The sequence below is a fragment of the Vicugna pacos genome, chromosome 2 (assembly GCF_048564905.1).
Source record: "Vicugna pacos chromosome 2, VicPac4, whole genome shotgun sequence".
Taxonomy (NCBI): Eukaryota; Metazoa; Chordata; class Mammalia; order Artiodactyla; family Camelidae; genus Vicugna; species Vicugna pacos.
Window position 1 is genome coordinate 63601898 of NC_132988.1, and position 7931 is coordinate 63609828.

Sequence of the window (7931 nt, forward strand, 5' to 3'; positions counted from 1 at the left end):
GAATTGTATCAAGCCAAAGGAGCTATTACATTGGGGACTGGAAAGAGCAAGACTGTGATACATAATTCTGTATATTTGGTGTAAATGATCTGTTTATTGAAGTGTGGCACCTAGTAGATAGTTCTGTTTATCTGTCTGGTATGGACATAGGTGTCCTTTTCATTCTCCAGAGGTTCTGTATCTATTGTGTAACATATTGCATGATTACTTTTGTAAAATTTAAGTAATTTTTAGCCATGATTTTGAGATAACCCAAGAGTAATTAACTGCCACATTTTCCACTGTGAATCCCTAAAAGTTAATTTAATTATTGAGTATTTAGAAGTGAAATGTGAGAGGGAGGAGAAGACTGAAGAGCTGGGTTAAGGAGAGGAGTGAAGAGCTAGGTAGAAGAAAATGAAGTAATGTGCCTCTAACCATGGAGTCCTGAGCTTGGAGTAGTTCTAAGGATCACTGTCTTTATTTTGTATTCTGTGTATTTTGGTATTTACATGAAATTTGGAACTAATAAAAGGGAGACAGTGTTTTCTAGGAAAACAGTCTGCCTGTGTTCAGACTCTAGCTCTACCACTAACTAGTGGTGGGATCTTAGGCAAGTTACTTGTCTGTGTCTCAATTGTACATGTTTAACATGAGATAAATTATGTGTTTGGGGGTTTTGGTGAATATTAAAGAAGATAATCTATATAAAGGAATTGATACAATGTCTAGTCCAGGGTAAGAGATGAATACATACATAATGATAACCATTATTATTGAAAGGGAGGAGAATAATGATTAGATAATTTCTTGGAGGACATTTGATGCAGAGTAGCACAAGTGTCCTAAATGAAGACCAGGGCTGTTTACGGTTATATTTCTGCAAGACCAATGATATATTATGCAAAGTAAAAGCAGTCACCAATATTAAAAAAAAAAAAGTACCATCAGTTATTTTCCCTTTCTACTCAAGAAACTTCAATCAAAGCCCACATCTCTAAACTTAATGTGAATATACCTAGGTGTCAGCTCCATTAGTGGTTTCATAGTTTTCACAAGCAACCTAATGTAATTCTAGAAGAAACATCATTTTGACTCATACTTGAATTTGTGTATCACAGCCAGAGAAATAAATGATATATTAGCCCTTGTGTCATTGTCCTTTGCTGAGAGAGAGAATAAAATATAACTATTATTTCATCGTAATTCAATAGATTAGGTAAACAGAATCTGCATCCTTTTATGCCTCTGAAATTGTTCTATGCACTGGGATGATATCTATCCTCAAGAAAATTGGAATCAACTGATGGAGGCTGGTAGGTAAACATAATATTAACAAATATTGTGAAATATCAATTCAGTTTATCTCTTGGTAATCTAAAAAGCACATTTATTCTTTAAAAAGAGACAGCATTTTATTGGAAAACATTTGAGGCCAGTTAAGTGTGCTCATTTCTCTAACTATCAGAATGAACAATGGGTCAAAGGTAAATTTGAGAAACACTCAGTGTTTTCTACTGGTAAAGCACTATGTTAAGTAGGATCATATCCTTTTAGTGTCTGTTTAGGAAATAGATAAAAATACAATATTTGCTTTTGTTGCAGAGCAAAACATTTAAAATGCTGTAATAAAGATTAACGTGCTATACGAGTAGGCAGAAGATGATTCCCTTTTTTAGTGGTAGATTGGATTATGCTCCTTAGGTGAGATTTTTCACCTTCAAGGAAGAATAGGAGTTCAACTCCTCAGTAGGAGATCAGGTAAGAGAAAAGGGGGACTGCTGTAAAAGAGAACAGCAAGAATAAATGGACAGAGATATAAGAGAACAGAGAGAGTTAAAAAAATTATAGACTATAATACCAATTCATATCCATGAGAATGGCTAAAATAAAAAAGGATAGACAATAATTAGTGCTGGTGAGTACGCAGAGAAATTGGAACCCTCACACAATAGCCAGTGGGGTCAAAAAGTGGTATAGCCACACTGGAAAACGGTTTAGGAATGCCTCAAAATGTTAAACACGGAATTACCATGCTGTGCAATTCTAGCGTAGGTATATACCACAAAGAATATGAAAACAAACATCCACACAATTATGGCAACATTATTCACAATAGTTAAGAACTGGAAGTAACCCACATGTTCATGAACAGTTGAATGGACAGAATATTATTTGGTTATTAAAATGCATCTCTTATTCACACATGCTACAACATGGATGAACTTTGTAAGTATTATGCTAAGTGAAAGAAGTCAGACACAGAAGACCATATCTTGTATGATTCCGTTTACATAAAAATGTGAAGAAGGGCAAATCTAGAGAGACAGACAGTAGCCTAGTAGTTGCTAAGGAGTGAGGAGGGGGTGGTAGCGAGTAAATGGGAAGTGGAATGACTGCCAAAGAGTTTGATGGTTCCTTGCAGGATGATGAAATGTTCTAAAATCAGATCATTTTGATGGTTGCACAAATTTGTGAACATAGTAAAAACCATTGCATTGTATACTTCAAAAGGGTTAATTTTATGATATGTGAATTCTATCTCAATAAAGCTGTATAAAATACAGACTGGTATTGGAGTAAAAAGGGTGACATCTGTATTTTGAGATACATTTGAAAAGTAGGTTACAACCAATTTGTGGAGATTCCATGCAGAGATCCCCAATTTACTTCTGTATTCACTGGGGAACAATTGCAGATTTTAAAAACATGGTGCTAACACTCATACCTAATATGTTGCGAGTGCTTGAAAATTGCCAGGATCTGATCTAAGTGTCTTATGTGAACCAAACCTTAATTCCCTCAATAGTCCTATGGAGTAGGATACATTATTATTATTCCCAGTTCACAGAGGAGGGAATTGAATCCTGGGTGGTTTAAACATATTGGTAATTAGTGGGAGCACCAAGATCTGAACTCCCAATCTTAATAACCTATACAGCAATGTCTTTTGACATTATCAGAATTGCATTTTATGAAGAACACTCTCGTTGGAGTGTTTAGGGTGAATTAGTTTAGTCTCTAGTGGCTATTATGGGTACAAATAAAAGATGTGAGCAACATATGGTGATTGTAGTAGAAAAATTCTATCAGAACAGTTAAATTTGGATTCAGTCTTTGGTGAGGCAAAAACATTTATCTGAAACAGAAATAAAAACTATTCATAAAAGCAGATCTGGCTTGAACTGCAAAAATAAGTCCAGAGTGACCATGACTTAAGTTTACTTCTCTCATAAGCAAAGAATATTTCCAGAGTCAAGATTTCTAAGGAAAGCTTAGTAAATTTAGAAAAAGCTGACTATTAGTGGCCAACTATTAAAGAAAACATGTTTACCATTAAAAATTCATACATATAGGAGGGATCCTATTTTGTATGCTGAACCTAATGCTCCTGGTAATTACAGATCCACCTATTTTTGTTCTACCCTATCCTCTGTGGGTTGTTTTGCATGCTTTTCTTAGTAGGGTGGAAAGCTCATAGCTTTAAACTATGGCTTTGTCATGACACAAATGTTTTCTCAGTCTTTAAAATACTTTGGGGAACTCTTAAAATTGTATCACTGCTTGTTTGAAAAACCAACCTGGTGCTAAATGTTAATGTGCTATTTTACACTGCAGCTTCATGTGTTACAGCCCTTAAATAAACACCCCCGTAGAAACACCAAATCAAGTTGGATTATGGAGAGGCGGTAACTTTTTCTCCAAAGCATAGAGATATAAAATATTAGGTATGTGTCCTAGTTTTCAAGCTGAGAAGATGGTATCAATTATCAAAGAACGCTCTGAGTAAGAACTCAGCAGCCTCAAATTAAAAAACAAAACAAAACTATAGACAACAGCAGTAATAAAGAATGAAAACTTAAGTATTCAATAGTAGAGGAAAAATAGGCAGAACCACCAAAAAATAAACAACAGGCTTGATTGGAGGTGGTGGTCGTCTTAATAAGGCAGAAAAAAATTAAACCAAATAAAAAAAATTTTAATTAAAATTGAAGAGATTTTTTTAGTATTACTTGCAAGCTTTACTTATGACCAAATAGAAAGCCAGAGATGCTTAAAAACTTTTAACTGAGCCGTTCTGTTGTTTGCAGCCCTTAAAATACCTGGGAGAAATCAGTCTTACAAGCCAACTGAAGTGCTTTTTCCTACAATTGAGAATTCCTACAATTCTGTTAGGTTACATTATAACAGTTCATTTATTCAAAAATAGTGTGAATTTTGTGGTAGGCACTGTGATAAACAGTGGTCATGAAGAATTAAAAGGGGCAGCATGTGTCATCTTGTTGCTCAATACCTGATAGGAGTGATCATCTAGTAACTAATGACATCACTGCATCATAACAATAATGAAAGTACGCATGTATTTGTGTGAACACATTAAAAAAAAAACTTAGGAATGAGTTGGGTTTACAAGAGCAAAGGCTTTCAGAAAATAATGACATTAAGGTAAGATTTCAAAGTTATTCAATAGTTACAAGGGTTGTATGAGAGAGACTAGAAAGTTCTAAGAATCTTGGCAGCTTATTTATGCACACAAAAAATAATATGGCAGTTTGAAAATCACAAATACTTTGTGTAATACGATGGGGTAGGTTTATAAGTCACTCAGTTATTAATTCCAAATCAGGTATGCAAAATACAGAATTAAGTGACAGTTTTTAGAAATAAAAATGGTTTTAAATTCCTTAACTTATGGTTGCCAAATATTGTTATTTCCAGAATCAGTTATTTGAATCAGAGTTGAATATGCAAAACTTGACTAGTAGTGTTAACTTTAGAGGAGAATATATATGAATATTCACATTCAAAAAGTGAAGAACTGTTCTGAAGATAAACTTTATACATAATTTGATTTCCGTTTTGGTTTTATTTCTCTTTTGATCCTTTACTCTGAAATGTTTCAACATGAGTATGAAGTCTTTCTCCTCTGGTTAGTTCTTTGTGTCCTGTTCACATCATCCCAAAAAACACAGACACCTGTGTTTCAGAAATGGATGATTTTCATTTTCCATTTTCACTTCAATGTGGGAATGACTTTTTCCTCTAAAAGGGCTTAAGAAACTCTCCCTTCATCCAAGCAGACCCAAAATGCTGAGAGAGCAGACAGAAAACAAAGAGAATGCCCCGACACTGATTAGAGAGAAATTGCCTCATTATGCAGTCAACTCTGGGATGAACAAAATCGTACTTTAAGCAAAGCCTGAGTAAAGATTGAGATTTATTTATAAAAATTCTAAAGGAAGGAAAAGTTGCATCTCACTAAAGACCGGGCCACTTAAAACTTCTAGCAGGAGATTCAAACTGAATGAAAGCTAGTCTCTTAACCATAAACAACTAGTACTAGTTTTTATAAACATAATATACTCATTGGAATATTTATTTTAAGTGAGGCTTATTTGTCTCCAAGTGTGCTGCTTGTTATGATAGCCCCAATTTATAAACTTACCAAAGTAAATCTTCATTGTCTTAGATTTTTTTACTAGAAAGGTCTAAATAAAAGAAAGGTAACAAGTTATGTTATAATATTTAAATGTTGAAGAGATGCTTTGTATATAAAAACTCTTGTGTTCTCATTCTGTTTTTGTCCCTGATAGTGATTTGACCATTAGGTTAGTTTCATTTTGTCAATGAGAAAATATAGGCAAGAAACTAAGAACCACTTATTTAAAATCTATGAAATCATCTGGCTGTATAATTGCATAAAGTAAAAAAAAAATACAAACAAATGTTAAATTCATCCACAAATTGGTAAGAGTAAAATGAACTATTCATATTTGAACTCCGATTAATAAGCAAATGCTTTTCTTTGCTCATTCAGCTTTCATGATCAGAAACTTATTATTATTCCCTTTCCCTCAGAGTATTCTCCAGGACAGTCTCTTGTTCCTTTTTCATTATAATCTTACAAAGATCTGCAGAGATAATGTTATAAAGAAGCATCATATTGAGGGGTTAGAATTTTGGATCTGTGATTATGACATATGGCTAATAATAAACAAAACATGAGATGGACTTGTAAAGGAAACAAGAAGAATGTTTCTTTTCTGCATTTGTTTTCTTTTCTCAGTTTTGAATACTGGGAAGAGGCCAGGATGGGAGAAATGGTCAAGTCTAATGGTCAAAAAATGGAGAAAACCAGAATTTTTGAGAAAGGAACTGGATCCAGATTTTACCAGTTATTTGACCATTATCACCTGCCAACTGTAACTAAAAACGCAAGCATCGAGTGTTATTTAAAAATGGATGATACATGGCTTTATGTAGGTTGACCGAGTTTTTTTCCCCCTTGGCATTGAATGGAGGCTTTACATTGAATAAGTATGATTATTTAGGCTTTACATTCTCTTTTAAATCCAAAGACATGACTCAAGTGTTAATTTAAAAATCTTTTGGATGTTTAGGTTTCTTTCTCATTAAGAGAAAAAAATAGTATTAATTCCTAGTTTATAAAGTACATCTGCATTCTCTGTGATGTCAAATTGCTGTGTTGTCTTATAAAGTATTTTAAATGTCACAAAATAACAGTGATAACAAAGGTCATTGTAATGCTGGATTGTTTTAGTGCAAACCTAACTGAATTATTGGGTTAATTTCTCATGTGAGGGAAATCTTTGAGAGGAGAGTAAAGATGTCTTTTGCTTAACAGTTTATGGCTCTTACCTTTTTTGTTTCTTGGATTAATAGCCTCTTTAATACACAAGTTCAAAATGCTTGCTTAATTTGATAAATAAAGCTGGGCTTTTTACTTTTTTTAGTGAAGTGTTAGAATAAAAAGTAAAATATTAGGAAAAAAAGTAAAATATTAGGAAGTAAAACATAATTTAAATGTTTTGGTAGGGTAATTCCTCATCTCAACCCAAGTGCAGAACAACCCCCAACTTCCCTATATGTACTAAGATGGCTGTTGGGTCCGGGGTGTGTCTGGATGACTCAACAGTAAGTTGAGCAGAAGGTCAAGACCCAGTGACAACGATAAGCCGGGCTCTCCAGGGAGGGCACAAGAAAGAGACACAAATGAGAAGGAGGATAAATAACAGAAATGCTAATATGGTCAAAGTATGTTCATCTTCACGAGTTTCTTCAGTCTCATTAAATATCTTCCTGATATCTAGGTAATTCTGAATTCATCTTTAGGAATAATAAGTTGTCTTATACAGAAAAGCAGCAATGAATTCTATTGTAATTCCACCACAATATTTATTTCCCTCCAGCAAGTGCTCTCAGTGTCCATTTGTCCAAATTACTCTAACTGATGCTCATAATAAAATTATATTGTGAAAAATTAAGAGTGAATAGACTCCAAATCAGAAACAAGTGCACAAAGCAGTGCAGGGTTATTGGTTTTCTAAATATCAGGGTAATATGCTAATTACATTATGCATTCTTATGAATCCAATTATTGGTTACCACTCTTAGCTCTTATTTTACTTGGAAAAATTTTAAAGATATACTTGCCTAAGAATGTTATGAATTGACTGGTGATTACTAAATGAAATAAAAAAGCTGGTGAGACAAGTCAAAAATGAGAAAGTAATTTTAAAGTAGCACTTAGAAAATGTCTTTTTTATATTTAAACTATAGTTAAACTAATTACAATAATTTGAAATTCTCAGTGTTTTTCTCTTCATCAGGTGGAGAATTTTAGAAAATAAAGTCTATTAATTTGTGTTGGCACATTAATAGGTATTCCTGTTTGATGAAATATATATATTTCTTATTTCTCTTTTATAGGCAATTACTCTTCAATTGTTGCTTGTGCTTTTAATCATATTGTTCAGCAATTGATACTCTAAATTTCAAGTGTCTTTAGTGTCCCTACAGCTGCTTTGAAACCTTCTAGCCAGCCACTAAACCTCTTTAAGCTTCATTTTCTTTATCTGAAGTGGAATTGAAATCTTAAGTCTTTGGTAAAGATTACAGACAACATGTGTACCGTACATTACCTATCCTAA

At 33.4% G+C, this 7931-nt stretch overlaps 1 long non-coding RNA gene across 1 annotated transcript in view; it reads left to right on the forward strand.

Moving 5' to 3' along the window:
• Window positions 1-6317, forward strand: part of LOC140700159 (uncharacterized) — a 66929-nt gene extending 60612 nt beyond the window's left edge. The window contains exon 3 of the long non-coding RNA XR_012078429.1: window positions 6047-6317. This is a non-coding gene — a long non-coding RNA (uncharacterized lncRNA). The remainder of the gene's footprint in view (window positions 1-6046) is intronic.
• The last annotated feature ends 1614 nt before the right edge of the window (window positions 6318-7931 follow it).